Source organism: Anarhichas minor, unplaced genomic scaffold (genome assembly GCF_050575085.1).
Source record: "Anarhichas minor isolate MPS153535 unplaced genomic scaffold, ASM5057508v1 ptg000049l, whole genome shotgun sequence".
In the NCBI taxonomy this organism is placed as follows: domain Eukaryota; kingdom Metazoa; phylum Chordata; class Actinopteri; order Perciformes; family Anarhichadidae; genus Anarhichas; species Anarhichas minor.
The window spans coordinates 2,163,930-2,177,309 of record NW_027466495.1 but is presented as its reverse complement, the minus strand read 5'-3'; the positions used below and the strand labels follow the sequence as shown (position 1 = coordinate 2,177,309).

Here is a 13,380-nt window from a genome sequence, read left to right as displayed (position 1 = left end):
CCATTTCTTTAACAGATCAAGTGTTAACGTGTTGTTCTGCTGTTTAGTATGCTCAAAAGAACAAAACCCTGTGCCACAGTGGTTTGGGAATTATCCTTATTTCAAAAAGACGTCCTGCTTGATAATGACACCTGGTGCTTTTGACTTTTTAAAAAAAACTATATTTTCCAAAAAATCGGAACTTTGACATTCTAAACTCCGAATACAGATGTTAATGAAAGTCAAAACTTAATCCAGGCCTGATAAGATGCTCTATTTAACAGGCTCGTTTTAGCGGGGGGCTCGATCAGGTGAAATGAAGAGGAACTGATTGCTTGTGGTGATTGTGCTGATTACATTTTAAATTTAAAACTTTCCTCCTCCTACATGGTCCTGAACAGTATTGCAGACAATGACATAGCAGGCTTAGCAAATTCCAAGGTGCCTGCAATCTCATAGACTGGGAGGGAAATACCACACTTTATTTCTTACTTTAGTTGTTGAAGTTACAGAAGTGTGTGTATGTTACAAATGAAAAACGCACATAAAGATAATTATTTGTGTGTTGATAGCACTGCGTAGAGTCTAACTCTGCATGTCTTTAGATATATTTTCCACCTGTCATTGGTGAAATATATCAAATAACACTGAATTATCCCCACCAGATCCAAGAGCTCAAAATGCAATTTTCATACAACGTTTAACAAAACAATCATTTTCAGCAGTCCTGACTTTCTCTTTTTCTGACTGTGGGCAGAATTCACAATGACCGAGACCCGTGTTGCAATTTCTCCCCCCTAGTCAAAACATTATGGATGCTTGTGCTACAGCTGTCATATGAATGACATTTGAAAATATACGATGAAAGGCATTTGCATGAAATACGGCACGGCATAACTCATTAGCATATTTGGAGGGGGGGCATTTGCTATTGTGTCCATGCCCTCTCTCGGAAATGACAGATCATGTCATGTACATCCACGTGTAACACCCAACCCAACACCCGAGTTGAAAATTTAAATAAATAAAAGATACAGGGAATTGTGTTGAGAGCAGAATTTGACCGTGTTTACAGACACAGACTGCAATGCAGGTTTAGTAGGCATTCAGTCCAATCGCTGTTCGTAAGCTTGAATAACCGTGTGCTCATGCAAGATCACAAGAGGACTGAGAATCTGTGCCATCAAACCCACGTGAAACAGCTTCTCAGCGACACAAATGGAAGACTCAAGAATAACGTTTAAAAACCCACATCAAGTTTTCAGAACTTTTGTGTCCCAGTGGTTCTAATGTCATGGCAGAGATATCAATTTCAATACGTAAAATTGCTCTTGATCTATTTTACATCTTTTCCAATTGGTTCTCCAAAGATGTGTGTGTTGGCGTGGCACCGCAGATTAAGGAGCTAATGGCAAACTTGCCTTCCCTTTTTGAGAAGTTATCTGTGGGCAGGAATATTTTGATGTCATTCTATCGTACATTCTGTGGGGACAGAAACACTACCACTTCCTGAGTGTATTCACTTACGTCCCACCAGCTGCTCATCATTTTAGCCATATTGTTAGAAAAGAAAATCAATAAACTGCACAGTTTTATGAAAAGAAAAGCATCCTCTTTGTTTTTGTGCAGCACTGCAGATTGTCTGTTTCACATGGATGATAAGTAAATGGTTGTAAAGGCATCCTATGAGTATGCACTGGCTTGAATCCAAACTCCAGCTATCTGGCTTTATTAATGTATTGCTACTACTCCTGTCCCTCTAAGCTGTTCTTTTACGGTCAGTGTGAGCACAGAGACATTCCCCTTCATCGCAACCAGGCTTAGTGTTTCACAAGTCAAGAGAAACTGCTTGTTCACTTTTGTTGGCAAACTTAGACAAAAAAATGTAATACCTTATAGGTGATACTGTGTATATGTCACCTGAACCGGTCTACACACTCCTCACTGATTGACTTTACCCTGTAAATTGTACATACAGTATATACCCTAAATAATCTTGTATTACTGTAACTTTAGTTTTATATTTGACACTTTTTACTTGAATTTATCACCACAGAGCTGGCTTTGTTTACATGGCGATTTTTTTTTTTCTCACTTTCTTACAAAAACCCGAACAAGAATAGTTATCAGCAAACAGCACAAACTATGGCAAACATGCTGACAGAGCTAACGGTGTTAACCTAAGGGAACCGTAGGGTGGCTGCTATGCTTCGGTGCTATCGCAACAATATAAAAAAAGCAAGGAGAAGCTCGCATAACAACACACACAGAGGTAGACATTACTCCACTATATTTTGATATAGCAAATTGTTGTTTGCTGCTATATTAATGCCCTCTATGTGGTATGTTGATCCTATAATGTGTCATGTGTTGTTCCACATGATCCCTTGAGGATACCTTATAATTCCATTCTAATGCGAATGACAATGTTTCCACAACAGTGCACATTTAGACTTAATTTGAGGTAAGTCTATATTTGTACAAGTACATGTTTTCATGTGAGATAAAGTTGTTCAATGAAAGCCCACATACTGTATATTGGTGCTCAGTATTAGTGGTCCACAATGTGTGATGTTGGTAAATTAGATGGGAAACTTGGCAAATATACTGTATTCATATAACCACAGCAGTCATTAGCTTAAACAAGGATAATATAACAAAACATTACATTTTTATATTGGCAACTATGCATATTTCTGAAGTGGTTTGCTCGGAGAACACCGTACGTGCCTCAGTAAAGACGTCAAAGGCTGGTAATTTGTTGCAGTTACGACTTGCGTTTTGTCTTACATTCACTGTAATACATTTTGACAGACGTACGGGTCTATTCATTGAATGTGACAAACAGAGTGCAAGTCCTACAGCACATATAAATCAGTTCACAGTGAAAATGCGGCGTGATTGATGAATTTTCGGAACTCAAGCCAGGGACTGCGGCACTGCAACTGGCACCTTATTGTGCTGTGGTTTAATTGTTTTGTGCCACTTTTTGATGAATTTACGTATTTTTTGTAGATCTATAATAGCCAATCAGTGATTTTGCACAAGTGGTTGCATGTGATAAGGAAAAGTTGATTTTCGCAATTTCTAAAAACAGTTTGCTGTGTATTAAAGAAAAAGAATATCACATCACCCACCTTAACTTACCTGTCTTAATCATCTCCATCAATACTCAAATGTGAGTTAAAATGTCCATTATGAAACCATATCGCGCTAAAGATAAACCACAGAGAGAAGAGTACAAATCCTAGAGAGGCCTACCTTGAGGTCGGAGGTGTGAAAGTCATGGAACATTCTCTCTCCTGAGACCTGTGACAGAGAGGGGGGGGGGGGGGGGAGAGACGTCAGTCATGATTAGGCCACAGTGCAATTACAGAGCAGCTCCTCTGACAGTGATTGATCAATGAGGAACTCCCTTAATGAAGACAAGGACTCAGGGGCTCCCAGGAGCAAATTGGCTAAAGTAAGTAGTGGGAATAGTGTCCCAGATTGCTAAAAGCGCTAAGAGGATCATCCCGTCTGGGGCAGCAGCTTGTACAGGTGCTGTGTCTGATTCCATACAGTCGGAGTAGAAGTCAAACTGAGGTAATGCCAAGACTTTCAAAAGTTACAGGATGCTGTTGTCCACATATTCCTATAATATTCCAGCTTACTTAATGATTCGGACTAAAATCTTGTCAACCATTCCTTGTTGGGACACTTGTCCTTGTATTAAAAAAATATTCTACATGTGATGTTTCAAAAGTCCATCACATCTCCCAAATGTAATCCTAATAGATTGGTCCTGTGTCCCTATATTAAAAGTATGCTGTGGAGATTTTGACCACTAGCAGCACTATAGAGCAATCTTTTTATTATTGGATCCCCGTTCTGTATCCCATGCATGCGCTGATGCACATTATTTCAGTGATTCCACATTTGAGTGACAGAGATTGATTTTTGCGTCTGATTAAATTGGCCTGATATGATTTTACTAGCCACACTCTCACGAGTTGCAAACCGAGCCTCTGTGGCGCTCTTACATTTGATACACAACACAGGCTGAACTCAAGGGCCACTTAAACATGACTGCCCCAGTTGGTCTGTCAAGTACAGCCTCATTGCTAAAACACCAGCGAACGAGGAAATCAGGCCCTTGAGGCAAGAGCTTCTTATGGCACTGCGTTGAAATTCAGTTTTTGATTTAGCCCTGAAATAAACTGACCGAAAAATTCCGGACTGCCTTGAAGTGTGACCTACCATAAGGAGGGACACATTTGCGTTCTGTTCTATTCATGCCATGTACGCGGGTGAGGGGGGCGTTTGCCGAAAACAGCCGGCCCTTCGAGGGAGGCATCTGACGGGTGCTTCAACTTTTTTCTCCTCCAAACTTCACATTGCACACATAGCTGAATACTCTATCACAGACATTCACAGGTTTCATGAAAAACATGCATTTTTGTTGGGAAATAATTAGAAGAGAAGTCTTTACAGAATGTTGATTTCATGACTCATATCAGTGGGGAACTGAATGTTGTGCAGACTGGAAGTCTGGCACATGTTTCACAGAGTTACTAATTAATGAGCAGCACACTGGACCACATGCTGCGTATTAATAAGTGCAGGTGTATTTCACACAATCTTCAGTGTGTGTAGGCTATGCTGCACTGTTCAAGGGCTGATAGTGTATCAAATCAGTCATCTAAATTGACCACCCCAATACAAAGGCACAAACACTGACTCTGCAAATACTCCTGTAAAAGAAGACATGTCTCTTTGTGTATTTAGGTGATTGATTTAGAAATTGATTTCCAGTGGACGCGAGGTCTGAATACAAAGGAGGCGACCTGATATAAAGTAATTTCTTTCATCTTTCAAGAAGCGTACTGCATCTGAGTGAGCTGCGGTGCAGCTGTGAGTTCACACTGTACCCAACTGAGACTAGTTCAAACATGATGGCCTTCACCTGCTATCTCTCTTCTTGCCGTGAACATCAAGATTACGGAGCTCAAAGTAATGAAAGTGGGGAAAGTCAAACACCCCTGGAGTGCACTGTGCCGCGCAGCGCTATTTTCCCCAACTATCTTTCTTTTAGGCAAAGTGTGCCCCTCTTTCGTTCAGTGTCTCCCTCTGTACACCTCTATTCGTTTGAATAGGTCCCCATTCATTTAATACGGCTTCCTCTCAAAGCAACAGCAGCTTTGTCCTCATTTTACTGGCTTGTGTTGCGCTTTGGTTCCCATAGAAACTAAGTGCAGTCACTCAATGGTGCTTAGGGTAGAACACCTCTTTGAGTGTCTTGGAAGTGGTGTGGTTATAATAGATACTGTGTGAGCAGCCTGGTCTGTTTATTATCGAGATCCTAAGTAATAAAGAGAACTGCAAGTAATCAATAGGCAGTTTGTTTTGCAGTACTTTCATTCATACAATAGGGCTACCGTATTCAGATGTGTTGTATCAATATAGTAACTCTAAACACATGATTTGTTTGGGCCTTGCGGTTTACTAAAGTTAGTTCTTCATGTACTCTGAGGTGGCATGAAATGATACAGTTGCTAAACTCTAACAACACTTGTGGACAACAAGGTTACCTTTAACCAAAGAGACTGAACATTTAAAGGACTGCACCATCTGCTGTGGATAGTTCGTCTTCTAAAAATGCATTTCATCCATAAATCAACGTACACACGCACTTCACCATTTTTACTTTGCTCAGTCACAAAAGCTTGTATAGAATAAGCAAACCATCCATTTGTATTTCCAAACTAATATTGTCTCGTATAAAGCCATTAAAGCTGACAATGACTATCATGTTTTTCTTTCTTCTTTAACTTTACCCTCTCTCTTTGTCTTGCTATCTATGTCCCTATAACTCTAACTGACTGAGTATGGGGTGAATTTAATGATTTGATGTTAGCAGTGAAATGGGTCCTTGGGAGCTTCAACGGCTGAAAAGAGCAACCATTTGGCTGGCGGACCTGCTTGCCTCAGCACTTCTCGGCACACGTTTAAATGTTCGGCTTTCACCCGGAATGGCCCACAAGAGGGACGCCTGAAGGGGGTTGCGGGGAGGCTTGATGCTGAGGTCCTGGGGAATTGCATGGTCATTCATCACATTAATGAGTCATGTCACTTTATTTACAAGAAGGAAGACTCCCCACCCCCCATAGATGGTCCCCACTATCATGATGCAGCATTCTGTTAATGTTGGCTGAAGTTAATCGAAAAAGGCAATGTAAGAATTAATCTACAGTAGCCCAGGTTGCCGGTCCAGTCGGGCTGATTGCAGCTGAATATCGCTCGGTTGTATTCTGACACCAGAGGTCCACATTTGGCTGGGTTTTTGGGATGCAGACACGGTGCGATTCGGGCTCGGAATCAGCTCCAGTTATTAGCACTTGGGCAAGCTTTGGGCCAATGGCGGCCCATTAATCAAACCTGTGGCAGCCGTTTTGTGCAGCCAGCTGTGCCATATTTGGGTCATGTTTGGGCGAGACAGTTTTGGCTAACTTGGGAATGTAAAAGTCTTGTGTTGTTTGAGTTGTAGTTTTTTTTAGAAAATCATATTTTTAGATTTGATGGGAAAGGCTCTGCTCTTTCATAACAGATAGTAGCACTTAGTAGCAGTTCATAAAAGGTTATGATGTTATATTCCTGCCTGTGGACATAGAGTCAAACAGCCTTGGTATCCTGGTTCTGGTTAAAACAGTTCTGCAACCACCAGCTACTGTTCATATCACGTTTGTCCACTATTATCACTAGCTTCCTCCCACACATGGGTTTTCCTATAAAAGCTCTGATACAGACAGTGCAGGGAGATTTAAGTAGGAGTCTGAGGATATCGGAACTATATGACATTTTCTTTGGCAAGTAAATCCAAATCTGCGATATTACCATTTCAGGGGTGAATGGATTTAAAGCACGATCGACTGATACATTTCAGGACAGGGTGAAATAGATGAATCTCAAGTTATTTACCCTTTTTAATTGGAAATGTCTGTCACAGGGCAGCAAGCCGAGTCCTCTTCCAAGCCATTATCTGTCTGCCTTGATCTTTTGCAGGTATTTTATGGAGAGTGATGTGCTGAGAGTCAACGGTAGCTATTGAATTTATTCCTGTTGGATTTTTATAGGCTTAGAAATACAAATGCTGAGGAGTGAAAAAGCCTGCAAAAGGTCAGCTTGTTAATCACATCACTACAGTTACTGTTTCACAGATTTCCACAGATGACGGCTGACTGCCATGATTTCACTGACAGAAAAGCCAAATGCTTCCATTTACTTTTAAGCTGAACTCCTAAATTTGACAACCCTCATGGTTTTTATATGATTAATCTGTCACCAGTTGAGCTCCAAATTTACTTTTGTGACTATCTAACCAGCGAGAACTGTCACCCCGTAACAGGGGCCGGAGCTGTGTTTCCAAAAGACTTCAACAAAGGTACCTTTTAGCAAGCCCTTGGGTTTCACTCATAATTGCTCCCCAGGGCCCCATCAATAGGTTCTACCTGCTCTTGAGCTCTCATTCCCAGGCTGTCATCCTTGCTCACTGGCTGTCTGGGCCTCTGAGTGACACAGCAGCATCACTGGATGAGCGCTGTTGAAGGATATCTCTGGCTCCAAAGGAGGACACCGCTGGGACATAGCCAGCGCGGTTGATGATGTCACACTGTGACAGCGCCGACTGCTTTAGCTCAAAACTATTGGATGTGGCCTGGCCAGGGACTGTGAGGGTTTATGTGGGGTTGTGTACCATCGCGTATTTGCACGCGTATATGTGTGTGTGTGTGTGAAACGCTCACTAAAATGAGATCCAAATTCATATCCAGGGAAACTGCCAAACATAATATTTTTTTACAAGGAGTGTTTTGCTGTAAGCACAGAACATTCTTGGAATCCTCACACAAAGAATCGGATGTGCATTCTGTACCAACAAACAACTCAATGATCTCATCTCTTATTCATACACCACTATGATTCTTGACAGCTTCAACGTCTGTGCTAACAACAACACAATATAACAGCCAAGTCACTCTAGTCTGCATTTGTCACAGTAAAAAAAGACAGCCGACAAAACGCTGATTTAAGCTCTAGTAGTAATACAAACGTTATCTTCCTCTGAAGCCGTCGCTGATGTGTTTTGACCATGACAGCACAAAAAAGGAACACTTTTGTTTCAGTCTTCTACCCATGCGAGCATGGATCTCTGGTGACTGCACATTGGCTGCCTGTCCACAGTGTCTAGCAGCGGCACATAAAGGCTCATTTGCACCATCTGCCAGTGGAGGTGACGGGGGCAACTCAAGTGCCAAGGGGCTATTGAAAAACTAACGTGCAGCTGCCACAATCTACCTGCTCTTCTGCTTTGCTCTCTATGGAATATGCCTTGGTTAAATTGGTCTTTAGGTGGCTTTTGAGGGCCGGCGCTGATGAAGGACTGAGACATTGTGTGCTTGCACACAGTCACAGCAGGGATTAGCACTCGTTAGCTAATGTTCTGAGCTGTTTGCTGTGACAGGGGGTTGTGGGAAAGGTCTGCTTTACTTGGATTGTGACAGCAGTTGACTGCTATACTGTATAGTTAAGCTAAATGGGCAGTTTTTCGAGGAGGAATGGTTTTTAGCCACGCTAGAGTTAGGGGTGAAACTATTGGATGGTTGGCATGAAATCCTGACTTTTTCTTTGGTGATGTAACTTTCCCTTCAGCACCACCATGAGGTTGACATTTTAGGATTTTAGTAAAATGGCTACTAACTGCTAGGTATCTTGTCATTGTCAATTCCCATTTACATCTCCTGAATGTTCATGTACGTGAGGGCCAGCATCAGATCAAAATTGTAATGTCCAGTACTTAACTGTAAATGACCAAATATCTGCAAATCTAATGACTTTCCCATCACCATCATCATCATTGTGATCATGCTCATGAGCCTAGCGTTAGCTCCGAGCACCACCATGCTTAGTGCAGCCTCACAGAGCTGCTAGCAGGGCTGCAGATCCTTACTCTTGTTAGTGGACTTATTTCGGAGCAGCATCTGATACAGCTGTCACATCTTTAGTTCACACTTTCCTGAACTCGCAGAAGTCGACAGTTGTAGATAAATAAGTAAACTGCTGATGAAGGAGGGGATTTCACTTTGATGGTAATTTGAGCACGGACATTCTTCGACAAGGATGTTTCATGAGGGTTGATACTGTCCCTTCTCATCTCTCTCAAGACTTCCCACTTCCCAGAAACTTCCTAACAAAGTTAGTGATCGTTGGTGCAATGTGTCATGCTTCTGACGGTTTGATTGTTTCTGTGTTTTCACATGCAGAGGAGCGGAGAGAGAAAAAGAAAGCTTCATGTGTTGCTCAAGGTCCTTTTAGATACTCCCCATCCCACATCTCCCTGCACAATTAATTTTATCTTTGGGGTATTATCAAGAGGGAGCCTGGCAAAACAGCATGACAGAAAAACAGCCCAGAACCCCGAGGCCCAGGGTGGGAATTAATCTGTTTGACAAGATCTCTCACAAACGATTTGCCTGGCTTTCTTTCAGTTGGATGTTGCCACTACCCTGCATATCGGAGGGGGTGAAGAATAAGCATGTTTCAAACATAACGCGGACTGAATCGATTGAAAACGTTGAAGTGAGCAGTGACAGGGTGTTGTTACTGTAAGGAAAACATGCAGCACTTCCAGGTGTGGGGTGTTAGGACAACCTTAGGGGTTTGCCTGTTAAGTGAGCATCAGCTTTGTTTAAATCAACCATGCATCCATAATAATGAATTCCTATCATGACCAGCTGACATCATTTTCTTCACAAAGCAGAATGTAGTCCTGAATCGAGCTCCCAAAAAACGGTTGGCCTTGTTCTTCTCCCGCTTTCACAAGTATTGACACCAAGCAGACGTTTGATGCATTATCTGGGATGCAGAAAATTAATCAAAGTAATGATTGAATAATTATCTCAAGTGCAATTAATTAAACATGCCAATGAACTCATCTTGAACAGCTGTCCTAGCTTCACCACTTAATCACTTGTGAGAATTACCAAACACAAACGGAGGACGCCGAGTGCATGCAATAATCTCTGCAAAGTGCATTGTTTACAAACAGTAATTAATATCACGCCGTGTATTAGCAGGCAAAGTGACTGCAGTGCACTTCTATAATTGTACCGGGGAGAGTTGGGTTTCTTCCCCACTCTTGCCTCAGACATACCTTGTTAAGACTGGAGACAAATTATAAGACTAAGTGCTGACATTATAGACCAGACTCAAGAATTCAACACAGATTTACAATGTTTTTTTATATATATTTTGTGTGTTGGGGGTGCCATAGTGCCTTATTAAAATGCCCCCCCCCCCCCCCCAAAAAAAAACATTATTCATTGCAAAATCTATGATTTAACCTACCGAATGTCATGAACACCATTAACCTGCTGATTCATGTTCAACTCAATTTCTACCCACATACTGTAAAATGGATTTATTTTATGTTTCTTCCTGAGAATGTATAATAGTTCCCACTATATTTGTTGGCGAAGAACTGCCTAAAATGTGTCAGGGAGCTCCTTTAGTGTCTCTTGAAGGCATAGGGAGTTTGTACCACACCAATGTGGTGGTCCGAGGCATTCTACAATGAGGTAATTTTGGGCATCACATATACGGCTTTCATAGTTTGTGGAGCCTGACCGTCACAGCGGACTCCAGGAAATGGTGGTTCTGACATATGAGGGATCTATCTTCCACAGACTAGCGTCTGGAAACAGGAATGAAGATTGACAACGAGTGGCACCGGCTAGCCGACAGCTTAAAAATGACCTGGACAAGAACAGTCACTAATACTTCACACGTGGTCGTTTATGAGTTCAAGTAATGGCTTACTGATTACAATAATACCGCCGATCTGTAGCTTAGTTCAGCACAATGGACTACAGTATTATGACACACATTATTATCGAGTCAGTAATTACATGCATTTAATATTGGTGCTATTATCCTAAGAATATAAAATCACTGTTTGATTCTGAATATGAAAATGGGTAATTGACATACTCATTATGATTTAATATTGTTCACAGTGCTGTACATATCAGTGAGGACGGTACCATCAGAATCAAAGTAAACGAGGCAAACAGTGTAGCCTCACTGAAGTTCATCTGAACTTTAAAATCCAGAGAAACATAGAAAATCAAATGCCTCAGAGGCAAGGTTAGAGATAATAAAATACACCGGTGGAGGTATTTCCGCCCCAGACCTTTTTGTTGTGTATTCTCTCTGTACACAAACAGAATATGTAAGAATTAAAAAAGAGAAAATGACTTTATTGCTGCTCAACCAAGCATACAAAGGGCAATATTGAAACACCGTATTCATGGAGGTCTTAACGAGTCTTTACTGAAAAGGAGGGAAATAAAGGTTTCTGGTAAGATGAGGGGGACACAGCGTTGTTATATTCTATCGTGGCATTTCAGTTTTCTTGCAAAAGCATTTCAATTGAAGAACAAACACTTCATTAACATAACACAGAGCTCGGACAATGGACATCAAATCTGCATTTGGAGCCACGGTTTCTTGAAATAAAATGTCACCAACTTTATCAATTAATGTGTGGAAAAGCAATCATCTTGAATTGTGTCTCTGGCAGCAGTCTGTGGACATCAATGGAAAAGGAAATTTGCAATGAAGGAATGCGAACGGCCTTAATCGTCGTCGTGTTGTTGCATCAAACTTGTTGAAGCCGTTGTGGTTTATTTTTGTTTGTTTTTTCGTGCTTATTTTTCTGTCTGTCTTTGTATTTGTGTATTTATGTCACGCTAGTCTCATACTCTTAATAGCTTCAAGGATTGCAGATTTTGACTGGGTTAAAGTAAACATTCATTTTGCAGCTTGTCGCAAGCAAAACATTGAGTCACTTTGATCATTTTATTGTTTGTCCAAGCAGAGTGCTTTGTTGGAATCGATTTCCCTCCAGTATAATTGCTGTCATGCCTGGTTTGGCTAAATAAGCCATTACACCCGAAGATACTCTGGCAAACTAAAAGGGCAGTGCTGACACTTTGCTTAAGAATATACTGAGAAATGACACGCACAAAAAAAGGTTTTAGGGCATAATGCTGTACGAAGCTCTCAGAACAATTTGGGGAAGTATTAATAGGAATAACTCACACTTAGTCAAGCTGTGTCAGTTATTTAATCACATGTCTTTCTTGTTTAAGGTTATTGGGTGCATTATGTACAATGTCCACCGTGGTATTTGCTTTCAGTTGTCTTCTTTTCCCTGCTCTAGCTGTTCCAGTCGACCATGGCTCATGTGACATTCGCATCATGAATATGGCAATAACAATTGCTGTTACCGAATTCTGCAATATATCATATCGGTTTAAGTTGTGTGGTTTTGACAGAGTTTACTGTAATCGAAGCGCATTACCAAAAAAAGAGTTAAACTCTGATCATTCACTAACACTCAGTCTTTAAAACCCCAATTCCCTGTCAGCTACCAGGAGGAGCTTAATGTAAATCTGTTAACACAAAAGTACAAGGTTAAAAGGGTAATTTCTGGCAGTGACTAGAATTCTCTATGCTATTGTAGCAGCACAACCCCCCCCCCCTGCTCTCTCTCCTCCATTCGCTCTTACACAATTGTGTTTTTGTGTGAGTGCACACACACTCATGGTACTCTCTCTCCTTCCCCTTCCTTCAGTGTACAAGTTGCAGCAGAGCCATCCATCCAAACCTGCAGACCATGAAATTAGGTTAAGACGTAAGGCTGTGAATGACACAGGTGTGGATACAAATGAGAACATCCGAATGAAGAAGTACAGATCCAAGAGTGCTGATACTGCAGTCGTTATAGCCATTCAGAATTATATTTCACAGCCTTTTTCCTTCATTTTATTTAGCCCACATTTCCTGCTGTGTATTAGTGGTCAAGACAGGGCATTAGCATACATGCTGGGATGCTGTGCGAATGGATATTACGAGCTCTGTCATAGACCAAATCTCATTTCCCATAGAAAACGTTAAAGTCGCTCAAGCTTGCCAGCGCTCTTCTGCTCCCTTGTATAAATCGGAGCAGTTCCTTTCTTTCTTTTTTTGAATACATTGAGATAGTCAATGCTACAGTCTTATTTTTCAATAATTTCCCCTCCATGGACGACTAAAACGAGCACAATGACAATAATTGCAGCTCCTTTCTTATGACAGTATTAATTTATTAACCCTATGCCAGACAGAACTCTGGTATTGGCCACTTTTGCTCAACCCGGGATTTAGATGATAATGTTCTTTGCCTTATACACTACTTTTTTTTTTAAATGTTGCATTCCTGTAATTGGTATAATTATAATTAGGAAAGTAAAACTCAAGATTGTGTTATTGATCGCTTGAAGGCCAATCACAATTGTTGGTTGTGGATTGAACGTGAACTCTGGC

At 41.2% G+C, this 13,380-nt stretch overlaps 1 protein-coding gene across 15 annotated transcripts in view; it reads right to left on the bottom strand.

The window, feature by feature from the left end:
• LOC142971806 (receptor-type tyrosine-protein phosphatase delta) overlaps nt 1–13,380 on the bottom strand; it is a 343,430-nt gene that overhangs the window by 170,351 nt on the left and 159,699 nt on the right. For all 15 annotated transcript variants that reach the window (XM_076112487.1, XM_076112472.1, XM_076112479.1 and 12 more), the window contains one exon: nt 3,241–3,288. The gene's annotated coding sequence lies outside the window, so the exon portion shown is untranslated. The remainder of the gene's footprint in view (nt 1–3,240; nt 3,289–13,380) is intronic.